Source organism: Leiobunum rupestre, chromosome 9, assembly GCF_980474605.1.
Source record: "Leiobunum rupestre chromosome 9, qqLeiRupe1.1.hap1, whole genome shotgun sequence".
NCBI lineage: Eukaryota > Metazoa > Arthropoda > Arachnida > Opiliones > Sclerosomatidae > Leiobunum > Leiobunum rupestre.
The window spans coordinates 34,673,822-34,699,478 of NC_143392.1; the positions used below are offsets into that span (position 1 = coordinate 34,673,822).

Genomic DNA, 25,657 nt, shown 5'->3' on the forward strand with positions numbered 1-25,657 from the left:
TGCGTTATATTTTCATCACAAGGTTCTACAATAAGAGGTCGTTTATTTTTAACCTTACCCGACCTTAGCGTAAATGCGAATTCAAAACTTTATTTGATATAAACCGCCTTTCTTTATCTCGATCTTAATTTAAAACTTATATATTATTATCCAAGTCAAGGCCAACTCGGAACTCTTTTCGAGGATTGTTTTTAATTTTGATTCAAAATTAATATTCCGAAAGCGTTTATCATTGGTAATTCCAAGTGTCTACCCAAACTTCCACCCGACGAGGGTCTTCAGACGCGCTGGTTTCGTTAGATAAAATCGAGGGACAATTGGATATTTCGAGAAATGGTATCGAAACATTTTACCGAAAAAGAGAGCGTAGAATTTCGCAAGGTGAAACCGACAGAAAATACCGTTCAAGGGCATACCCCCGGAAGATATACTACTCTCGATTTTTGCCATAAAAATACGGTTAATATCTCCGCCACGCCGACTAAGCACTTTCGCGCTAAAATCTTAATGATCGGAAAGTCCCCAAAACAACCCGGAGGGGGTCTGTTCAGGGGGCTATAAATTGAAAGGTGGCGCGGCCCATTCCTGGTAAAAGCCGTTTAATCAGAGTGGATCGAGATCTCCCCGCTCTTTCAATCCGTAGACTCGGACCAAGTCGAAACCCCGATCAAGTTATCTCGTCTCGCTAGGAATGATTTCTCGGTCATCGAGATAAAACGTTTTGCCGAATCTCCGCGCGACCGATTCATTCCAGTTTCAGTTTCATTCCAGAGTGGAGCTTGTTGGTTCAGCTTCTCCCCGAGAGGATTCAACGAGTCTGTCGTTCTTCTCGGCTTTTTTCAAATCGTCTCGAGAAGGAAATATTTGCGCTCACGCGCTCGTCAAGTGGTGGGATGAAACCTTCGTTTCCACGCGGACTGGCTTAGAGAGCGAAAACCGTGTCACTGACTCTCGAATAATCCCTCTTTTTTTTGGGTACATCTCCTCATTTTTCCTGACGCGCCACGCTATTCTGTGGAAAATTCGCAGCCGCCAAAAGCGAGAATGAAGTTTAAGGAACCGCCCGTGAATTTTAAGTTCTCTCCGAATTATTCGTTCATTTTCCCGTTCGAGGAGAACTTCGACAAGGAAGCGCATCGAGAATGGATGATCAACAACTGGCACTGGGTCATCTACTTCGGCGCCGCGTACGTGGTGGCCGTCTTCGGCGGGCAGGCCCTGATGAAGTCCCGCACCCGCTACGAACTGCGATATCCCTTGGCCCTTTGGAACGCCACCCTGGCCGTCTTCAGCATCATGGGGACCTTGAGGACCATGCCAGAATTCGTGCACGTTCTGACCAACTACGGCTTCCACTTCTCGGCCTGCAACCGTAGCTACGCCGACTTCAACCCGATCAGCGGTTTCTGGGGATGGATGTTCGTCATGTCCAAAGTGCCCGAGTTCATCGACACCGCCTTCATCGTGCTGCGCAAGCAGAAATTAATCTTCCTGCATTGGTACCACCATCTGGCCACCGCCCTCGTCCTCTGGTTCGGCTACACGGACCATTCCTCGCTGGCCCGTTGGACCATAGTCATGAACTACAGCGTTCACTCGATCATGTACAGCTACTTCGCCCTGAGAGCGGCTCGGGTCCAGGTTCCTCGCTGGATCGCCATGTTCATCACCACTTCCCAAATCTCCCAAATGTTCATCGGCATTTTCGTCACCATCCACGTCCAGAGGACATTGTGGCGAGGGCAAAGATGCGACGTCAGCTACAGCGTCCTATACAGCACCATGCTGTTGTACTTATCCTACTTTATCCTGTTCGTGAACTTCTTCGTCCACGCCTATCTGGTGAAAAAGTCCCCGGTGGCCAAACCGCGTGTAGAAATCAACCACAACGAAATCAGCCAGAAAGAAGCCGCGCTCAACCAAAACGGCATTCACAAAAAAGATCACGCGAACGGACACACACTCAGTAAGAAATTGCATTAACTTTCACATTTTCTTTTCATTTCTGGTTAAATGAGAAAGTAACTGAAAAAAATAGTACTTAACGTACTTAATACCGGTATTATATATTCTTTTAATGATAAGTCGCGACCTAATTGTTGTTATTGTTGAATATTATTTAAAATGTGTGTCGCGAGAAAGGTGGCCCCCTCCAGTAATCTCCGTTAGTTCATAATTTAAAAGCCCCTGAGGTGCTCAAGGCGTATAAACAGTGCAACTACGAAATGGACGTAAATGACAAACTCAGGGATGGACCAAGCGGATATTTTTATTTTTTTTTTATTAAAGAAGACTTTACGCGGAAAAAAACACGATTAGTTTACAAATTCTCCGATACGCGCCGCCTGGAATAAATGGAGGAAAAAAGTGTAAGCTTATATTTAACCCAAATAAATCGTTTTATTTTTGTTGAAAATAAATTCTATAATAGAATATAATATAATAAGATGACGCGTAACGGAATTTGGCTTCCACCAAAATCGTAGAGGAAAAGCTAAATTATTTAACCAGAAATATATGAATCCGTCGTAGTGAAATTATTGCTTAATTTTTTTAACGATAAACGATGAAATTAATATTCCGTAAGCGAACGAAAGATTTTTAATTTTGATCTAGATTACGTTCTGAAATAAATCTTCGCCAAGGGCTGTCATGGGGGGTATCGATATTGTAGCGTGTAGGACTGTAGGTTATCAGTTTTAAGTCCAAGGCCCAACCACTTTCGCCGCCGTTGCTTTCGCGGAGATTCAAAAGTGGAGAATATCATTATTATTTAGGACAGGTAAAGGATCCCGTACTTTTGGCCCACAGCGATAGTTCAAGATCAACTCCGGGCCGCATTCCGAAATCGACGGCTAAATATAAAATATAAGCAGTCACGTTTCGATTTTTATTCGTAATCCCTATTGGGCATATCGTTAGTTTCACACGCAACCTGGTTCGCCGTCACCGAGATCTTCAACTCTTGGGCGTTCGTAATAGTATTATCGGTCCAATTAAAAATACGAAATTTTGTAAGCCTAAAACGAAATCTAGTTACGCTTTAGTCCAAACAGCGTATTGCGTCGTCGCGTACTCTACTTCAATCGAAAATGAAAAATATTAATGAAAGTGCTGACAATAGTCGCGATATGCGTAATAATAAATAATAATAATCAGCTAGGCATTTAGCGACTTTAACAATTTCCGTACATTTATATATTAGGCTTAATTTTGTATAAAGTTATATTATTTATTATCCCTTTACAATTCTGACTTAACTTTTATTAAATTTAATTTCAAATAAAGATTTTAATGCATTAATTATACCTTCACATCTTCGACCACTAAAGAGTCTTACAATTGAAAAAAGTCCATTTCGCTACTGTTGACGTTTTCCGCAATTATATTTTGGTTTGACGACAGTCGAAGGTTGAAGCCGGATGGCATTATAAAAGATTTGACTAAATCGTTTATTGCGTGACTGGTAAAACGTATTTTTACGAATGAACAAGATGGTTGGAAAAAGGTGCGTTTACGAACAGACATGACATGATCGTGCGTATATTATGGAGATAATTGACGAACCTTTAGCAATAGACAGGCAAATCATAAATCAAACGATATAGAAAATTTCGAAAGGTTTGAATTTGGTGGTTTAGAATTGGTTCTTTTGTCTAATTTATTAATTTCCACTTTAAACGCACTCTCGCCAGCTGAATTTTCTCACATAGGTAGCTTTTAGTTCTTTTATTAAAAATAGATGGCGATGGAGTCTAACGAGACTCATGCTACGAGCTATTCCAATCTCACTTCAATCTTTATTGTGAAAGTCGAACCTTAGAGTAAAAGTATATGTGGGGAGGAATGAACTATATGCCCCAAAGAGTTAAAAATCAGTCACTCCAGGGGGCTGAAAATCCTCTCTCCGCAACCTTTGGCTGTACAGCGTAGTTAGAGAAACCTCCGCTACTCTCATTGCCGCTACTATCTAATGGAAAATATTGAAAGAAAATAAGTAGTCCCGAACTCAACGCTAACACAAATTTTGAGCTTGCGAGAGTGCGTTTAAAATCCTCATACCTTTCATAGACCATTGTTTTCATCGCAGTATTATGGTTAGTTATTGTATTTTTTTGTGGTGAATAGGAGAAAAACGTTGTAATTATGTTAAATGACAGAATTATTTGAACATTGTTCTTCGTGAACAGGGTAATTGGGATATCATTGTGATGGAGTTATCTTGGAGGTAAAGTAATTCGTAGGTTGTTAATAGTCAATTATGTTAAAGGACGGTTATGTAAAATTGCTCTTCGTGAACAGGGTGATGAAAATTGGTTGTTTATGAACAGGGGATTGAAAAATTGTTTCCAATTTTTTTTTTAACATTCAAGGTATACGTTGCACTACCCATTCGATTTGCCGTGACAACCGAAAATGTTTTTGACCACTTAGAACCAAAAATCTCCATTTAAAAAAGCATGGGATTTTCTCGGTTTCACCTACGAAAATTTAAAAAAAAATTAAAATCACGGAATGGGTAATTTGGACCACATTTAGGTAAATTTCATCAAGTTTGGGTAAATTGGAAATTTTTGGGATAAAATTGTAAGATTTTTGGGTAAAATAAGGAAAAAATCTTAATTTTGTTTTAAGTGGTCAAAAATATTTATCGCTGGCCATGGCAAATCGAATGGGTAGTGCAACGTCTCCTTTTGGGAAATTTCATGTATCATATAGGTCTACATTACGGCCGACTTTGAACAAAATCGGCAATAAACACCTCGGATACTCTCCTTGTTAGTACATCAAGGGGACCGTGTGTACCCAAATGTCCATGTCATCTTGTTGAAACGTGTATGCCACGGGCCACAATATATTTAATTCCCGATTTCGTTCTTGCTTAATTTCTTCGGAAAAAGGTTCTCTGGCAAAACCCACGCGTAAACGCATCGCGCCAAGCGTCTACCAATATGGGTCAACTGAACTGTAAGCTACTCGGGGAAATTGCCTAAAGGTAAGATTCGCGATCGGCGTCTGCTGCACAATCTAAGAGGACCAAGGACGTTTTGCAATTATCCGTTACCAGAAGTAGATATTATCATCTCTTACCAGAAGTAGATATTATCATCTCTTACCAGAAGTAGATATTATCATCTCTTACCAGAAGTAGATAATATAATCTCTTACCAGAAGCAAGAATGAATATGTCGAGATTATTTTTAACGTTTCTCCAATTGCACCCGTTGGGGCCCCCGGTATGCTCCTCCGCTTGCAATTATCCGTTACCATAAGTAGATATTATCATCTCTTACCAGAAGTAGATAATATAATCTCTTACCAGAAGCAAGAATGAATATGTCGAGATTATTTTTAACGTTTCTCCAATTGCACCCGTTGGGGCCCCCGGTATGCTCCTCCGCTTGCAATTATCCGTTACCATAAGTAGATATTATCATCTCTTACCAGAAATAGATATTATCATCTCTTACCAGAAGTAGATAATATAATCTCCTACCAGAAGTAGTAATATAATCTCTTACCAGAAGCAAGAATGAATATGTCGAGATTATTTTTAACGTTTCTCCAATTGCACCCGTTGGGGCCCCCGGTATGCTCCTCCGCTTTAATAAAATCAAATAATACTGCAATCTCATTGGTTCTTAAAAATTACGTTTTCCGACGCGATTAACGCTGCTGCGAGGACGCAAAAATTATACCGCCTCCTTTTCCCCTCCCCCCACCCTTTAGCGTGACGGGGTTAGGGCCTCAACGTGTCCGTCGATAGTCTCGACATATTCATTCTCCCTGAGTATAAATAAATAAATTCTTGCCAGAAGTAGATAATAAAATCTCTTACCAGAAGTAGATAATATAATCTTCTACCAGAAGTAGATAATATAATCTCTTACCAGAAGTAGATATTATCATCTCTTACCAGAAGTAGATATTATCATCTCTTACCAGAAGTAGCTATTATCATCTCTTACCAGAAGTAGATAATATAATCTCTTACCAGAAGTAAGAGATTATATTATCTCCTACCAGAAGTAAGAGATTATATTATCTCCTACCAGAAGTAGATAATATAATATCTTACCAGAAGTAGATGATATTATCTACTTCTGGTAAGAGATTATATTATCTCTTACCAGAAGTAGATAATATGATCTCCTACCAGAAGTAGATAATATCATCTCCTACCAGAAGTAGATAATATCATATCCTACCAGAAGTAGATAATATAATCTCCTACCAGAAGTAGATAATATAATCTCCTACCAGAAGTAGATAATATAATATCTTACCAGAAGTAGATAATATAATATCTTACCCGAAGTAGATAATATAATATCTTACCCGAAGTAGATAGAATGATATTTTACCAGAAGTAGATAATATAATATCTTACCCGAAGTAGATAGTATGATATCTTACCAGAAGTAGATAATATAATATCTTACCCGAAGTAGATAGTATGATATTTTACCCGAAGTAGATAATATAATATCTTATCAAAAGTAGATAATATTATCTCTTATCAAAAGTAGATAATATTATCTCTTATCAAAAGTAGATAATATTATCTCTTATCAAAAGTAGATAATATTATCTCTTATCAAAAGTAGATAATATTAACTCTTACCAAAAGTAGGTAATATAACATCCTACCAGAATCCCAGAAGTAGATAGTATGATCTTTTACCCGAAACCGATAATATTTACTTCCGTTATTACGAAATTTCTTTTTGATGTTCAAAATTCCTTTGAAAAATAGTAACTATTATTATAATTTTTAAATCTAATTTAAATGCCATTGTTTTGTTGGAATTCCACGAACATTAATCTTTTTCTTCTGTGAATGACTGATACTTCAGTTAAATCAGTAAAATAAAATTTAATTTGATCCTAATTAAGTTAAATAATTGCTAGTATCATATTATTTCATATAAAAATACGAAGACCACGAAGAAATCCGTTGGATAAAAGGTAGGAAATAAATTAGCAACATATGTATAATAATAATAATAACCAACTAATTAATTAAAAAATTACAAACAAGAAAAACCGGAGATAGCGAATTTGTTCATGGGAAACAGAATGACATAGCCACCAATCACCTTAACTCACGCTTGCTTAATGTATTTGATATTTTCTTTCAAATTACGCAAACTATTTTGTTACTTTTCGTAAATAATCAACTGAAATTAAAAACGCGGTTAGGACATTTTACAAAATATTCTCATTAATTTAAAAATAGTGAATAATACGCGTGTAGTTATTTTTACGTGACACAAATTTTAATAGATTTGTTAATATTATTATTTACCGCTTTTGTTTGAAACTGGCGTTATTTTGGCCACGTATATCGTTAAAACGATTTTAGCAAGGTCTTACCACCTTGCTGATCAACGCGGCGAGGTTTAAAACCTCAAAGGCTAAACTTTAATTTAATAATAATTTTGCTATATTACACAAACGTGTCAGAAAGGAAATTAAAGTTGAGGAAGTGTAGAATACTAAAACGCTGTTAGTTTTGGGGAGTGAAGCAACGGGCGTCGCGTTGTGATGTTGACCTTGTTCGTAGTTTTTTGACCCAGTTGTAAAAACTCTTCTTCAAGTTCAGAGGCGCGGCGAATGCGGATAAAGAAGTTATAAAAACTTATAGTCTACCAGGAAGTGACAACACGCGTTCGAATTTTAAACAAACACGCCATTTCACTTCATCTTTTAAATCATATCCCATCTCATCGGATAAATTTGAGAATTTAAGCTAATAACCAAAATGTATCGAAGTTCCCGTTTAAATGTCTACTTAACCTCTATTTATATCAAGATAAAAAGCTTCAAGTAACGTTTCCTAAGCCTAAATACATCTCGTGTTACGCTTATGAAATGGGCGATATGCACCGAGTATTTTTCTTATATTTACCGTAGAATAAAAATAAGGTCGTATTCGCGCTCGACGGAAAATACGACGGTATTTACTACGATCGGAAAATTGTTTCTCATTTGACTAAAGCCCAACTATACGCGGATATTTTTCCGTGGAGTACGAAAATCGACTGGTTGGTTTTGAAGGCACCCAAAGAGGCTTTAGTTATTGAAGAAAATTATTTTGACGTTAATTGTCGTGACGACGCACGCACTACGATAACCCACTTTTCGCCGAGAAATATCGTACGAGTCATCATTATCTTCTCTTTCGTTCTGCAAACTGATCATCGATGAAAAGTTTTATTTTTTTCCTTCCTCGACTGTTTTTGTTCGCAAGATTTAGCAGACATGGTTCTGTTGTTTCAATTCATTAAATGTGAACCCCAAATGATTCCAAGTAGATACAAATCTTATTAATAAAAAAGGCCGAGACTACTTTAATTACACAGTAAAAATATTTTTTATTCTAAAATAAAAATTATTGAAAATTCTCAAAAAATATTATTTGATGAATCCAAACATATTGCGTCTTTAGATAACTATTTTAAATTAAATATTAGAGAATCACTTTACATAATTAAAAAATTGAAACAAAATTTAAGTTTAAAATTTAGCTGGGCCAGTTTAAAAATTAAATGCTTGGGGTGTTAGTGGCCCTGGTGACCACTTAATTAATTCAAAGTTTTTTCCCTTCAAGATTTATAGTTTTTTATTTAACACTCCAAAATTTTGAAATACCCATAATATAAACTAACATATTAAGCCTATGCCCTAGCACATATTGTCAAGAGTAGATAATTTGACCATAAATTATGAAAGCCTGATTTTGAAGGTTAAAAATGGTAAGTGGCCAGTGGCCGGTTTTTTAATTAAACTACCTAGCCACAGGTCCAGTTTAAAAAAATTCCTTATTTCTCAGCCTGCTACACGATGCTGAAAGAGTCCTTACCCCACCTATTGGCAGTGTGTCAGAATTTATAGCCCGGTGTACCTAGTAACAGAGACCATACCACCGGAGGCCTATCATCATAGTGCCCTACGACAGCGTCGCCAAGCCCGGACAGGTGACAAATCCATTATGGGTAGCAGTACCCTACTACTGATGGTCGCACCTTCGACGCAAGCCACTCAACCCAGCAGAAGGAGCAGCAATGGGTGGACCAATCCCCACTTCGCTCACAGCAGTGGGAGTAAGAATGGATGCTGTAGAAACTCCAGCGGACACCCTACCTAGAGAGGTAAAGAGTCAAACCCTTTGGAGAGAGCTCCTAAAGGGGAACGACGAGCACACAGCAGTCCAAGTAACCCGGCACAGCTGGCACCGGAGATCCCAGTGTGACCCCAAAAGGCCGGGAAACAGGACCGCCGTGCCCTCATACGGAGGCCCACCGCCCCACAGCAGGCTACCCAATCCGCCGAGGCGGCCAGTTTGCACGGACCCTCTCCGTTAGCCTGAGCCGAAGCTCAGTATCCAGCCCAAGCCTGATCGAAGTCGGAGGTGGAGATAGAACCATTTGATCAGAGCTAACATCTCCCAGTGCGCCACCGCCCTCATGGGTTACAAGAGCCGGACCCCGACTCCCCGGTAAAGCCACCAGTTATTGTACACTCTAACCCATTAAGGGCCACCCACCTATTGGCAGAAAATGTTACAAAACATTCGCATTAAATGGTAAAATTAAAAAAGTGTTCATGGTGTAGTTAATTTACAGTTCCGCTTGAAACACGTCTCCTCCCAGGCTCCCACGGTTTTTTCAAAAAACATTTCGTAAGAATAAATTATGACTGGTTATAAAATATTGGTTATAAATTATTGCTTCTAAAAATATTGCTTGTAAAATTATGGCTTCTAAAAATATTGCTTGTAAAATTATGGCTTTTAAAAAAATGGCTTATAAAAATATTGCATATGAAATATGGCTTATACAAATAGAGCTTATAAAATTATGGCTTATAAAAATATATCTTATAAAAATATATCATATAATAATATGGTTTTTAAAAATAAAGCCTAGGCTATATAAATATGACTTTTGTTTTTAAAAATAAAGCCTATATGTATAAATATGGCTTTTGCTTTTAAAAATATCGCTTATAAAATGTGGGTTATAATAAATGGCTTGTAAAAATAGGGCTTATAATAAATGCCTTATAAAAATATGGCTTATAATAAATGGCTTGTAAAAATATGGCTTATAATAAATTCCTTATAAAAATATTTCTTATAATAAATGCCTTTTAAAAATATTTCTTATAATAAATTGTTTATAATAAATGCTTATAATAAATTAAATAGCTTATAAAAACATGGCTTATAATAAATTAAATAGCTTATAAAAACATGGCTTATAATAAATTAAATAGCTTATAAAAACATGGCTTATAATAAATTAAATAGCTTATAAAAACATGGCTTATAATAAATTAAATAGCTTATAAAAACATGGCTTATAATAAATTAAATAGCTTATAAAAACATGGCTTATAATAAATTAAATAGCTTATAAAAACATGGCTTATAATATATTAAATAGCTTATAAAACATGGCTTATAATAAATTAAATAGCTTATAAAAACATGGCTTATAATATATTAAATAGCTTATAAAACATGGCTTATAATAACTTAAATAGCTTATAAAAACATGGCTTATAATAAATTAAATAGCTTATAAAAACATGGCTTATAATAAATTAAATAGCTTATAAAAACATGGCTTATAATATATTAAATAGCTTATAAAAACATGGCTTATAATATATTAAATAGCTTATAAAACATGGCTTATAATAAATTAAATAGCTTATAAAAACATGGCTTATAATAAATTAAATAGCTTATAAAAACATGGCTTATAATAAATTAAATAGCTTATAAAAATATGGCTTATAATAAATTAAATGACAAAAATATATAGTTTGTAATAAATTAAATGGCTTATAAAAATGTTGTTTATAAATATATTTTTACGGCCTAGATAAATACATATCCTGTAAGCTGCATATTTCTGGTGCCACCCATAGAAGAGTTCAAGGGTAAGCCCATAGAAATGGAAATGAGACTAGAACCACTGCGCTGTTTTCCAATCCCAAAGGAAACGAACGGGCAAGCTAGAAGGCTGGAATCGGGTTTTCCCCGCCATCAGAAAATGCATTAAACATTGTCGCCATGGTTACGGCGGTAATTTTGAAGGCGGTTAGCCACTGCGCATCACGTCGTGCTCATTTCATAAGTATGTAAAATTATAGAAATTATTTTATACTATTCTCGGAATATAAGTGTTTTTCATTTTCAGCGAACTTCAAGAGGATATGTTTGACTTTGAGGTAATGAAGATTCTTGTGAACGTAATGATTTTCATAAAGTTGTTTAAATATCTTAAATATTGTCGTTGAAATAAAAATAATAATAATAATAATAATTGCAACTCTAAAATGTCGAAAAGCGATCAAAGAATGTAAACAAACTACACTACGTTGCTTACGACGTTATATATAAGGCCGGGAGTAGTGGCGCACTCCTGTAATCCCAAGCGTCTGGGAGGCAGAGTTTGTGGGTGGCCGTGTGGGGACGACCACCAATCCCCCAACGGGTGGTCGGAATACTTATCTCACCCTGATTAATCAGTTATTGTGTGCTGGTGTCTAAGGCCTTGGGTCGACACCACCGTGTGTATCTCAAAAAAAAAAAGCTTACGACGTTATACCACGTGATCATATTTAATTTAATTTTTTTTTTACCAGATGGCGCGGAGAAGCGTGATTCCACTTTCAAGGCGGCCTTCTAACTGGTACATCTCTCCCCAATCCGATCGTGGTTCTAGTCTCTACTAAGCTAATTTTATCTGCTAATCTAAAAATATTAGCATGGCCATGAAAAACATTGAAGGTTAACTTATAAATTATCACTGAAAAAGCCATAAATTTATAAAAAGCAAAATCCACAAAATAAAAATACAAGGCAAGTGAGAATATTTTTGTTGAATAGGTAAATTTCGCGTACACGGTTCATCGAATTCGCCCAAGGAGTCAAGACTATTAATTCAAACCGAATTTATTTCGGTCGCGAAACAGATAAAATATCGAAATACCTAAATCTATCTTATTATTAGTGATTTTCAATTCCGATAATTTTAACTTTTGCTAAGAAATTGGTGGTGTGGATCGTTTTTGTAGTAATATCATAAATAAAAAAAGAAGTACATAATACGCATCTCATACTAACTCAGTGCCGCATTATCCATAAGGCTGACTAGGGGACCCACCAAGAGCAGGGGCGACGCCTTGAAACGAAGGTCTTTCCAATTTCCAAATCGCGGATGTGTCGTACACCATATCCTTGTAATTACTTAAAGATGTAAAATATGTTATTTAAACTGACGAAGAGACTACCCGAGGTGATAATCACCGATTTTGTTGAAACTAGGTGGGTATGTAGACCTTATGGTAACATGAAATTGCATTGGGCATTAGTTTTGCCATGGCAACCGAAAATGTTTTTGACAACACAGTACGTATATTTTCTCATTGAAAATAACATGGGAATCTGAACGCTTCAAAAATTTTCAAAACCAAAAAAATAGTTGAAAATTGACAAATGAAATTAATTTTATGATATTTTGATGAATTTTGGTCAATTTGATCAAAATTGATCAGAGTCGGTAAAAATGGAGAAAAGCGAAATATAAAAATAAAAAGTTGTATTTACCAACTAATTGCCAAATCGACGGTAATAAATGAATTTTATCAAAATTAATAAAATTGAATTTAGTTGTTTGGATTTGATCAAAATTAATAATTTTAATTAGAAATATTATTATTATTTTTTAGAAGTGCTCAGATTCCCATGTCATGTTCAATGGGAAAATATACGTACTATGTTATCAAAAACATTTTCGGTTGTCATGGCAAAACTAAAGCCCATTGCAACTTTTCCCTTGGTGAAATTTCATGTTACCATAAGGTCTACATACCCACCTAGTTTCAACAAAATCGGTGATTATCACCTCGGGTAGTCTCTTCGTCAGTTTAAATAACATATTTTACATCTTTAACCGAAGTAATTACAAGGATTGGAATTGAAAATCACTAATAATAAGATAGATTTCGGTATTTCGATATTTTATCTGTTTCGCGACCGAAATAAATAAAGTTTCAAAGGGTTCAAACATCTTTTTGCTTTTTCCTTCACTATCCCCCTATTGATAGCGACGGTCACCTCGTAATCCAGGCTGTATTTCAAGATTTCGCGTCGGATTTCTGGATTTCTTGCCGGATTTCTAAATTTTTAAAAAATCTCCAGATTTTGAAGAAATCCAGGCTGGATTTCGGATATCCTGGAAAGTGTTCGGGATTTCTTTGAATGTCCTACCCCTCGCATGAGCAGGATCGGGAGATGGTTACTACTTTATTTAACAATGTTTATATACTTCTGGTAAAACACACATTTCAAGAGCCGGAATCATTATCCTGAAAGTCAGTGGGTTAAAATAATCCATTCCCACTATTTGATGTAGGCTTACTTCCGCTAAGTCATAACGTCGTCTTTCCTGGCACTCTGCTGCCTTTGAGGGAAAACGGAGAAATATACGATGCGATTATGGAGTGCAAGTTTGTCTTCCAGGGCGGCGACACGAGTAGGCGAGACACGCTATAGCCTATGTTTTTTTTCCCCCTTAGGGCCCCACAAATTGACTTCACGGGGCTCAAAAGGGCCCTTTTTAAAGGCCTAGGTTCACCCCTCTTTGCCAAAAAAGGGTTCAAACATCCTTTTTACTTTCCCCTCGAAACCCCACCATTGATAGCGACGGGTCAGCTCGATCTCCCGACCTCTCCATGTGGAAGGATAAGTCCGGCATTGTTAGCGCTGTCAAAATTGTCAGCAGTGACAATGCCCTTGAGAACCGCGAAGTCCGAATTACTAGGTGACCGTCGCTATCAATAGGGCGATAGCGAAGGGAAAAGCAAAAAGATGTTTGAACCCTTTTTCGACACTGGGGGATGATATTATCTGAAACTAGGACTAGGTCAATTTATACATACAAATTTGCAAAATTGAATTTTTAAGTCAATATATAGGGGGCCCCACAATTGAGGAACAGCCGAACAGCGGGCCCACAATTAAGGAACAACCGAACAGCGGACCCACAATTGAGGAACAACCGAACAGCGGACCCACAATTGAGGAACAGCCAAACAGCAGGCCCACAATTGAGGAACAGCCGAACAGGGGTTCCGCAATTGAGGAACAACCGAACAGCGGACCCAGAATTGAGGAACAGCCAAACAGCAGGCCCACAATTGAGGAACAGCCGAACAGGGGTTCCGCAATTGAGGAACAACCGAACAGCGGACCCAGAATTGAGGAACAGCCAAACAGCAGGCCCACAATTGAGGAACAGCCGAACAGCGAACCCACAATTGAGGAACAGCCGAACAGGGGTTCCGCAATTGAGGAACAACCGAACAGCGGACCCACAATTGAGGAACAACCGAACAGCGGACCCACAATTGAGGAACGACCGAACAGCGGACCAACAATTTAGGAACAGCCGAACAGGGGTTCCGCAATTGAGGAACAGCCGACCGGGACCAGCAATTGAGGAACAGCTGAACAGGGGGCCCGCAATTGAGGAACAGCCGAAGAGGGGGCCCACAATTGAGAAAAGTCTCCTGGTGCCGCCTTTGTTGTCTTCACCAATGAATATTACGATGAAAATGAGGTCGTTTTAGCTCAAGATAGTTTGCGACTCGGAGCAACAGACCGTCACCATGGACTAATTAACACAGGGACACCCCGTTCCCATGTTATTCCTATAGGGAGCTCCGAAAGACCCTTGTTAAATGCTCTTTCTCTTTTTATCCCCCCGACAGAATTTTAGTCGGGTCAAAACGTCACAAAAAGGAAATGACTACCGCCATCTAGTAGTTTTCAATATCACTCTGTGTATGTAAATCGTGTAACAGCAGTAAACAGCATATGAGTGGAGTTTTAGAGAAATTCTGAAATTGAAAGCGATAAAAAGGCTGTTTATTACGCCTTGGTAAACACTTAAAGCAGGAGCAAAATCAACATCCAATTATTTTCCCTTTTTTAAGTGGAGAAATGAACATCGTTTCATAAGTTAATGATGAAAAATTCATTTTCTTTTTACTTCAAATTAAGAAGGACAATTCTAGCTAATTTAAATCCGAAAATCGAAACTTTACGCGCCAAATGGACTAGTTTTATGTTCATTCCCCCCTTTCAGAATCCCCGTTTGACCCTAGTTTTCCGTTAGTTATTAACAATACCGCCAGAGCGTGCATATTCTTGCGTACAGTTTTCTTTGGTTAGACGCTTTAGCGCCTGCTGCCGTCGGAAGGGGAAAATTCGGAAATTGTCTCCCCCCCCCCCGCCCGTAAAACGTTCAGCGTAAAGGCTCGTCCAATAAAATTTGTACACAACACTGCGTTAGCGTGTTTAAAGGCTAGCTGCGTTCTCCTGGTGTTTGTTGCTCCTAGGTTTGCGAGAGCAGAATAGCCGCGAAATGACTTCTCGTTATTTTGTTAAAAATAAGGTTTATAGTTATAAATATTTCTAAAATAAATTACAAAATGAAGGAATGTAACTCCGATATTTTGAAAGTGATTCTATCGAGTGCTTGTGAGGTTTTAAACAATTTTAAACATACTAAATTAAATAATAAATTATTATACTATGTTAATATTATTATATTATTATTTTATTATAATAATAAATATTATAGTAATAATATTAAATAAATGCACGAATCTATTTAATTTAATTTATTTAATTAAATAGATTCATGATAAATGCTGAAAAAAATACTTAACCATAACGCGTCGTTTTAGGAACTAACACTTATTATTATTTATTAACAGGGGATTCGAGGGGAGTTCTAATTCGACTACGTCACTATAAATTGGCTCCGCCCCACGAGTCGCCGGGGGTGAGCTATAGTATTCTATTTGAATATTCATCGCTTAAACAGATTCTTGGTGAAAGCTACTCGCCTGCCCTAAGGAACGAAACAACCAACTTTTTTGGGTCCCAGCCAAAGTGGAGCTAGAAATTGGTCGTAAGCAGCCTGATGACAAAAAGGTCATTTGGTGAAAAGTACGAAAATTAATGTCGATATTCTGGTTAATGGTGCTCAGGTATCGTTAAGTATTAAAGTATATATTTAAAATTATCTATTAAAATCCTTGGGTTAATGAGATTGTTAGACCAGGGGAAAAACAAAGGAGTCCTTTTTAGGTTTCGCCCTTATCCACAAGGTGACCATGGACCAAAAATCTACCTGAGAGCCAAAGTCAAGCAAGTCCAGATACGTGACTTTTGAAATAAATTCGAAATTAGTAATTTTTTTTTATTGAACAGTAAACATCTGTGAAGCCGTTGCCGACTTATATACAGACTGCGGATTAGATACAAAATAATGTGATTCCCGAATATAATGTACCACAATGAGATCATATGAGTGAGAAAAAAAAATAATATATATAAAAAACAATTATCTACAGACAATGCCCGATAGGGACTAGAGTATAACAGAAAAAAGGGGGGCAAATGTTAGTTATACATCATTAGGGAACAGTAATAAACAGGTTATTAAACACAAAAAGAAAGAAAAAATATCTAATTCTTATTGAAATGGTCTATTAAAGAGGTCCGAAATTTGGAATAGTTTTTAAGGGAAATAATTTCTTGGGGCAAAGAGTTCCAGTCCTTTATAACGGTGTGAGCAAATGAATTAAGTCGAGTGGCAGTGAGAGCTCGGGGCTTACTTACAAGGAGACGACCCGAGGTGATAATCACCGATTTTGTTCAAACTCTGGTATAATGTACACCTCCATGTGCCTTAAAAAACCTGCAAGAGAAAAGTTGCGACGGGCTTTCGTTTTGCCATGGCAACCGAAAACGGTTTTGACAACATGATTTGGGATTTTTCTATTGAAAATATCATAGGAATCTGAAGGATTTTAAGGGTCCCCCCTGTGAAACTTTTTAAAAAATGAAATATTTTGAAAATTTCAAAAACGTTAAAAAAATTTAATTTATTTTAAAAACTTAATTTAATCAAGTTTAAATGCAATTTGGTCAATTGGGGGACCCTTAAAATCATTCAGATTTCCATGTTATTTTCAATGGAAATAATTCCAAATAATGTTGTCAAAAAGGTTTTCGGTTTCCATGGCAAAACGAAAGCCCGTCGCAACTTTTCCCTAGCAGGTATTTCAAGTTACATAGAGGTGTACATTATACCCGAGTTTGAACAAAATCGGTGATTATCACCTCGGGTCGTCTCCTTGTTAGTTTTAACTTGGTTTTAAGGAATGACCTCTTGTGCGGCGAACCAACAGGTACAGTGAAGAATTCATTGAAGTCAAGAACCAGGTTGTTATAAAAACATTTATGTAGCAAACTAAGGTTGTTAATTTTATTTCGAATTGTAACTGATTGAATTTTAAGAGATTTAAGTCGAGAGGGTGCGGCAAGGGATTGATATTTATTTTTATATTGCTTTAACCTTATTTATTTAGCATATTTATATTATTTTATTAGTTCTGAAAGTAATATAGTTATGAGAATAAAAGGTCGCTTTTCACAAAATAGGTGGTTTTGACTTGCTTGACTTTTCCTCTTGGGGTATTTGGGGAACATTTTGGATAAACTTGGGGCCCCTGCCGTCGATTTCTGACTGGCTTCTTGATTTAAAAAAGCTAGCGTACGCCGTACAGCAGCAGCATGATTTGCTATTTAGACCTCGCTGAGTTGCTTACCGTGTGTCGTGTGAATAAACCGCGAGCATGAGCTAACACGGTTAATATAGAAATCATAATCCCAGTTTATGGAAGCGTTTTCACTGCCATCTAGCCATATGATTAATAACTATAGGTAAATTAAATGCTATAATATAATTTGAATCTCTTTAAATAGCATTGAATTTAAATTTTATTTAAATAGAAATTTTAAATGAAAATGGTTTTTTACAAATTGAAAGTTAGACATTTGGAAACAACATAGATGGCGAAAGCAGTTCTACAAAATTAATCATGAAAAGCCGCCGAATTTGAACTTTTTTCCTTGAGGAATTTCTTTTTACAGCGGAAAATACCAAGTCCAAACGGGCGTTTTTTATATTGTTAAGTGAATATTAGTACGATTTATTTATTTATTTTTTTGGCGGTTTTGCTAGAGAGCTTAGAGAAAATAGCGCCATCTAGTTTATTACTCGCCAACTAAATATTTAACGAAATAGAAAACGACTTTGGGATTTAAACTTTTGTCTTGGCTACCTAAAATTGGGATATATTATTTCAAACCTTTAAATGTTTCTACGTGTATCGAGAAACGTTTAGCTTTTGTAAAATATAACCAGAGAGTGTAAAGTCGCTTCGCTACAGAGAGGCGCCTCTCTTTTAAAAATCCGTGGTACGATTTTATTCGCCGAGAATGTCCACAATTCCCGGGCGTTTGATGGCGCTAGTAGTATCTCCGGCGCGCGCTAGATAAGAGTTTGAGAAGACGCAAAAAAGGAAGAGTGTTTTTGGTATTTTTGCGAGTTTAATTTATTTTGAAATGTCTTGTTCGGCTAAAAATTGTAAATCGAATAAAAAGGTAACCACGCGTCTGTCTTTTTTTTTCAAGTTTCCAAGGGATAAAGACCGGTGAATACGCGTTTTAATTTAATAAGCCTATCCTAATACATTAACATTTCTTAAAACTTAATAGTTCTGCATTGTAACTGCTAAATGCAAACAGTGAAAAGCTCCAAAATAAAACTACAGATTACTTACACTTTAACCACGTATTTTGCGGTCTTCATTTCACTGACGATTGTTTTATGAATATCAAAACCAAAAACAGGCTTACACTATTTTTTTTGGAAAATTCCAATGAAACCACGGTTTTCCCTAGGTAAACTGAAGGCAAAAACATATCCCGCCATGGTCTCTTACTGTCTAATGTTCATTTATAATTAATTCAAATAGTAGCAAATGAAAATGCACCTGAAGATCATGTTACAACTACAATCTGGTGTAAGGTAAACGCAGCACTACAAATGCCAAATTATGCCCTCAAAAATCGATTCAACGAAGAAAATGATAATTTATATAAAATATTCACAATGATGAACACTAGCTTTAAATGAAATTTTTTTTACAGTGGATAAAGTCAATTCCTATGAATTTAAAACCAGAACTATCTATTGAATTCTATTCCATTTAAATATATTTGTACTGAACATAATTATAGCCATTCAACTAAACATTTTGACAATAATGAAAACGATAACATTGAAGGTTTCGTAGACTTCGGTCCATATGGAAGGTCAAAATAGTACGCAAATCAGGCCCTAGTGTTCATGGTGAATGACGTAAAACTGAAATTCAAACCACCAATTGGTTACTTCCTCACAAAAGATGCTTGTCCCGAACAGACTTTGAAGATATTGCTTCATGATTGCGTAACTCACCTAAAACGTATTGGCCTTATTGTCAAAGCTGTAGTCTGTGACCAAGGAACCGGCAATCAAAATTTGTTCAAAAGTATGAGGATATCAGTCGAAAAGCCAAAAAGCCATTCATTGAAATTGATCCTCCACATCTCTTGAAAAGTGTGAGGAACATTTTCAAACGGTATCCCATAATAGTGGAAGGCAATCTAGTTTCTTGGGCAGTCCTAGAACATTTTTTCAAAATAGACCAAGAAATTGGTAAGTTTCAAAGCACACAAGCTGAAACGTAAACATATCAAGTTACCAGCATTTTCTAACATGAAAGTCAGTTTAGCTGCCCAAATTTGCAGTCAAAGTGTTTCTAATTCAAATGGCCTGTTCACTGGGATTAGGAGAGTTAACAATTGAAAGCACATACACAGCAGAGTTCCTCTTACACATGAACGGCCTTTTTGATTGCTGCAATAGCAGGACATTAAACAATGAAACACACTGTAAGAGAGCAATGACTGATCAATCCATCCACATACCAATGCTGAAAGAAAAATTGGAAACGTTTAATCCATGGTAGCTTCAGAACTGTAGGTATAAAACCTTACCTTGTATTGAAGGGTGGAAACTATCAATTCAGTCTCTGCTACTCCTATGGAATGATATAAAGGATAATTTTGGTTTTAAGTTCTTAGTAACTGGAAGAATTAGTCAAGATTTTTAGAAAACTACTTTGGTTCCATTCGCCAATAAGGAGACAATTAGCCTTTTAGGTTTACATAGAGCCACGTAGCAGCCATAGCGAGAAGCTTAAAAACTACTGGATTTTCATCTGCTAAGCAGACGCTTTGGTCTCTTATCAAGGAAAATAGTCTGCTTAGCAGACGGAAATCCAGTAATTTATGAGCTTCTCCCTTTGGCCGCTACACGGCTCTATGTAAACCTAAAAGGCTAATTGAGATCATCCAAATCCTCAACAATACCAGGCAGCATACAGAGCTGCATCAGTCAATAGCCTCTTAAAACCATCAGATTCATATTGAATTGACAATTTGGATGACTTTATTTTAAACAGACTCGTTTAAAGTACCAGCTCCTGGACCATGATGAAGATTTGTCCAATTATGATAACCATTGGGTTTTGCAAGGTAAAGGACAATTCACTGACGAAGATTTAGAAATTTTCAAAGCCATTAAAAGTCCAAACCTTCTAAAAGAAAATGTTCTTAATTATATTTCAGAATATTTAATTCACCGCTGCTATTCAAAACACCAATGTTTTACCTTGGTTTTGGTATACTTAATTAAGATTTGGCCAGCCCATACAATATTCCACTTTAGATTCCACGAATTTCTTTTGATATATTAAAAAAGTATAATTGTTAATATTGAAATGAAATAGGGAGGGATTTTTCTTGTACTTACTTTTTATATTTCTTACGAAATCAACTGTTTTACTTAAAGAGTTAAAATAATTCAACATCACAGCTGACTGAGCTGAATTCAACTTTAACCTACTGAGAGCAAAATTTATTTTTCTTTGATAAGCAATTTTACAGTGCCATCGTGTGTCCGGGAATTGAAAACACCGTCGTCTGCTTCTTCAACGCTCTCATGGGGAAAAAACGTACCACGAAATTTTAACATTACGGAGATAGGAAGAGGCGCCTCTCTGTAGCGAAGCGACTTTACACTCTCTGATATAACTTTGAATGAACAAACAGCTTTCAGAGATTCGGGGCGTTAAAATTTCCCCTATTTGTCTGAGGCTAGACACGGCCAACTTAGATCCACTGCTACTCGCAACCCTTCTAATGTTATCCTACGGGGAAAAATTTTCGAAACAGTCCCACTTTTAGGAACCATTTCCCTTATCTTTGCAATATTGTTCAACGCTGAGATTTTAATATGATTTGAAGTAAGGTTTTAGCTTTATTTTAAGACTATGTTTGTAATTTTCCGATCTTTGGTTCGCGTACAATCTTCTTTTAAAATCGACCAAAATTTTATGGCGAGGAATTGACTCCGTATCGAAAATAAGCCTCGGCGACATCTTACGCGCCTGATTGAAAACTAAACATAAATTCCACTAGTAAGTATTTAAATTTTAAAAACTTATCTTATATTAAATTTCATAGTTTTACAAATTGAATTTAATTTCTTGTAACAAATTTCACGTGAAATATAAAAGTGTTTTAGATAAAATTTAAAGTTTCAAAACTTTTCGACTAACTGGTTTGTATTGTAGGTGTTTAACTTTTAAAATTTTTTTATAAATATTTTGTATCAAATGGTCCAGAAGAGGAGGAACTAAGCGATTCATAATGGTTTTATCCAATTTCTCAGTGTGTTGTTGATTGTTACTATCACAAATTAATACAAAACACTGTATTAGCTTAGGTTGTATCAGAGACAGCAAACTTTAACCATTTGAAATAATGTTTTGAACAGTTTAATAATAATAAAACGTAAAAATTTAAGTAATAAAATATTAACTAAAGTAAAAAATAGAACCCAAGTTGTATTATCAGATAATCTGAGATATTTTATTTTGTGTTCTTAGCTTTACATTTTTTAATCTCGCGCCGCGCAAGATGACGCCGAGGCTTATTTTCGATACGGAGTCAATTCCTCGCCTTAAAATTTTGGTCGATTTTAAAAGAAGATTGTACGCGAACCAAAGATCGGAAAATTACAAACACAGTCTTAAAATAAAGCTAAAACCTTACTTCAAATCATATTAAACAATATTGCAAAGATAAGGGAAAAGTTTCCTAAAAGTGGGACTGTTTCGAAAAATTTTCTCCGTAGGATAACATTAGAAGGGTTGTCCCGGTTCCTAGAGTGCCAAGCGTAATTTTCCCGCGTAAATCGGCTTTTCCTCATACCACGGCCCACTGCGCATGCGCTCGCGTTCTCTCGCCCCATAGCGGCCCGCTCAATCAGCCCAAAATAGAGAATGCCATTTGTGGCCGCTACGTAGGCTGGAGCGCTATAACCTGACCCCTCTTTAACATTGAATCCTACGGAGATATGTTGTTTTTTGATTTATTATGAAAAAGATTAAGAATTAATAGGCATTTTCAAGGAAATGAAAGGTAAATCAACTCTTTTTATACGTTTTAATCACTTTTTCAAAATTTTTACGTTTGTTTTTCCCGCCGAAAATAATATTTTTAAATCACCAGATGTCAGATGCTCTCGCTACTGAGTCAGCTGTTACAGTTGACAACACGTCCATGAAAAAGACTGCTTGGATAATCACAATTAACGCTTGTAGCTAAGCCAATAGCAAATATTTTAATAACTGGGAAATGGAAAGTAAGTTATTATTTAAATATTTACAATCCATAATATGGAGAAGTTTAAACAAAGTTATTATTTATCTGTTTCCAGGAATGACTGCCGTAAATGTTGTATTGGACATTTCACATTTGGAGAAACTTTATCGTTTGAGGCTTAAAACTAAGTTCTTTAAGTTTCTCGTAACAAGCTGAAATTTAACCGTGTTATATTATCAACTAAAGGTGGAATTATTTTGTCACAGATAAATTTGCAGAAGTTGAAGCACGAGTGTCATTGCAATCACACTGTAAAAGAGGACATTTAGAAAGCTTCGGCAAATTGTTACAAATTCCAGGAGTTTCTCGTAAATATGGAATCGCTCCCTCTATGAAGGTCAAAACAATTGAGATAATCAAACAAACTTCTGCTTTGGATATTTTAAACCACCTCTGTCTGATAGTTAAATTAAATCAAGGAGCGGAGAGTAGTAAATCCCAATTCGAAATTTGATTCGTTAAATCAATAAATCTAATATTTGTTTGAATTTGGTTACTTGATTTTAAGAGGCAAGAAAATGACTAAACATTATTTACATTTTTGAGGGACTACTAATTTTTAATTTCAGGTCAGTATATCCCACCCTCAAGGGTCTACAGACGCCAGTGCATTTATAACCAAATTGTTTACAGGTTCTTTGAAAATGTCAAGCCCCACAATTGTCTGTTAGAGATGAATTCTGTACCTTTATCTGTGTCACTAAAGTGTAAACTGCATACTACACTTAATGCTGATGTGTCATTTATTTTGTAATTATCACGTGATGTGATATGATTTTCAGCCATCTTTCTCACAGAATTTCATCACTTTTTTAGATTTGCAATAAGGAACGCAAAAGCATTTTAATCTAGTTAAGTAAGGGTAACTAAATTGTTGAATAAAAATTATTTAATTTCTAATTACCTGTAAACTGTATTATTACGTTTCAATAGTTTGTATAATCTAGTGAATCCATTGACTTATTGATAAATGAAATTCAAAACCATATAAATATATGTTGGAACTTATTCTTAAAAGGGTTTCAAACAATGTAAATCTTAGAACATGTTTATAATAAAAATGAACAAATTCCACCTAAATAAACATTTTATTTTCTTTAGAAGATAATGAAAATTATATAGTTATATCAGAAATTCATGTATTTCTGGTTATATGTATGGAAAAATGGCTACAAGACAAGGTAAAAGTTGTAAATAAAACTAACTAGGGTTAACTTTCTTGCTAAACAATTTGAAAAAAACTGAATTATAACCTAATTTTTTAAGTTATAAATGGAAATATAACTTTCAATTACAAAATAAAAATGAAAAAAATTAGCTTTAAGAATATTTAGGTACTTTTTAGCAGCACGTACTCATCAGTTGTTGAGTTTCCCACCATAGAGTATGATGTTAAATCGGTTGTAAATAGACGCGTTTTTAGGGTTGGGACGAAACGCTCCCGGCGGACGACGATGACACTAATCGCTAAACTTTTGATTCGCGCCAATACATGGATTTGAAATTCTTTGAGCGGGCCGCTATGAGGCGAGAGAACGCGAGCGCATGCGCAGTGGGCCGTGCTCATACGGTCGTTAACATGGGAGGAAATTAAAGCTGGGGGCCTTCTAGTGCGAGTAGCAGTGGATCTAAGTTGGCCGTGGGCTAGACTACCTAATGCAGTTCGATATTGGTGGAAATGAATACATTCATGTATTTACGTAAAAATCGACCCTCGTAAAATGGTATTAATTACATTAGAAATTATTATCCCTTGGGCCCCTCGTATCCGCGGCGTAGCTAAGATCTCCACCTCCCTGAGGCCCTGGGGGAGTGGGGGATATGAAGACCATATACCAACCGGAATTTAGGGTCAACTAAGGACGGGAGCCCCTATCTTAGCCACTAACTCGTATAGAAAATTAGCGCTATCTGCATTCTCAATATCGACCTATATACGGTTTTTTCAAGTCAAGAATGTCATTATTTCTAGTTCGGAAGGAAGACAATGGTGAGACGATTTCGAAAAATTAGCTCCTTCCCCCAAAAAAAAATCAGTCCGGTATCCCTAAAATTAAAGAAATGCAAGGGTGCCAACTCAATAGGCGAAACTATAAAGTCCGGGGGGGGGGCTCAAAAAATGGTAGTCACGTGACTTTGTGAAGAACTCCAGCGCCATCTATCCTAAGAAACACGAACTATTATTCATTTTATTTTGCTAATGGTGGTTTAAATTTTGATCGATTCATCTAAATTATCTAATTATTATTATTATTTAAAACATTTTCTAAATGAAAGGTGTAAGTTAATTAGCTGTCTACAGTATCTGGAAGAAATAAGTTTTTCCTTACCGTCGCACGGCCAACTATGAACACGAGTTACCGAATCGAAGTTGGCTGTGAAATGGTAGTCACGTGATTTTGTTTTCCCCTTGTAACAAGCTGGTTAAGACGAAATTTACTTTATAGTTTCACCTATTGAATTTGGCGAAATCCTTACAATTGGTTGCTATTATTATTGTATATGTTTCGTGAATTAATTTCCCTTTTCCCTCTTCAAAATGTTCTTAGATGTGAGAAATTTCCCTCGATCTGACTTAAATACCAGCTCTTGGAAGATTTCCTTTGACCAAATCACAACAATTTCGCGCCATAAGGAACTAAAGCGCCATCTATTTGAATTATAGTTATCGCAGTAATATCAAATAGATGGCGCCACGTTTCGTTACGAGTGAGATATAAAAAATGTGCGTGGGGGGTGACAGAATAACGAGTATGGATATAGGTAGTGTATATAGCAATGAGCCTTCACATCGAGGGGATGATCACTCCGCGTAATCGGTGTACAGAGCCGTACCTTTGACTGTACTAATGGGATTACGCGTAATCTTTGAAGTCCCTGCCTTTGGCAGTGGTAATCTAAGTGTAATCCGGTGTACAGACTTTCTAAGAGTGGTTAGCCCCT

The 25,657-nt window shown here is 36.3% G+C and overlaps 2 long non-coding RNA genes across 6 annotated transcripts; one reads left to right on the forward strand and one right to left on the reverse strand.

Moving 5' to 3' along the window:
- Nucleotides 1-18,722: 18,722 nt before the first annotated feature.
- Nucleotides 18,723-21,131, reverse strand: LOC149927238 (uncharacterized). 2 transcript variants are annotated; one of them, XR_016473905.1, is made up of 7 exons: nt 20,799-21,131; nt 20,658-20,727; nt 20,464-20,583; nt 19,982-20,025; nt 19,687-19,917; nt 19,401-19,606; nt 18,723-19,307 (listed from the first exon to the last, which is right to left on the reverse strand). It is a non-coding gene; the product is annotated as an uncharacterized LOC149927238 (long non-coding RNA). The 2 variants fall into 2 exon arrangements; XR_016473906.1 differs by having other exon boundaries at nt 19,687-19,841; nt 19,977-20,025.
- A 935-nt stretch (nt 21,132-22,066) lies between these two features.
- LOC149927239 (uncharacterized) lies at nt 22,067-23,635 on the forward strand. Of its 4 annotated transcripts, none has more exons than XR_016473933.1 (4): nt 22,067-22,471; nt 22,562-22,694; nt 22,770-23,464; nt 23,531-23,635. It is a non-coding gene; the product is annotated as an uncharacterized LOC149927239 (long non-coding RNA). The 4 variants fall into 4 exon arrangements; XR_016473934.1 differs by having other exon boundaries at nt 22,770-23,283; nt 23,348-23,635; XR_016473935.1 differs by having other exon boundaries at nt 22,770-22,858; nt 22,921-23,635.
- The last annotated feature ends 2,022 nt before the right edge of the window (nt 23,636-25,657 follow it).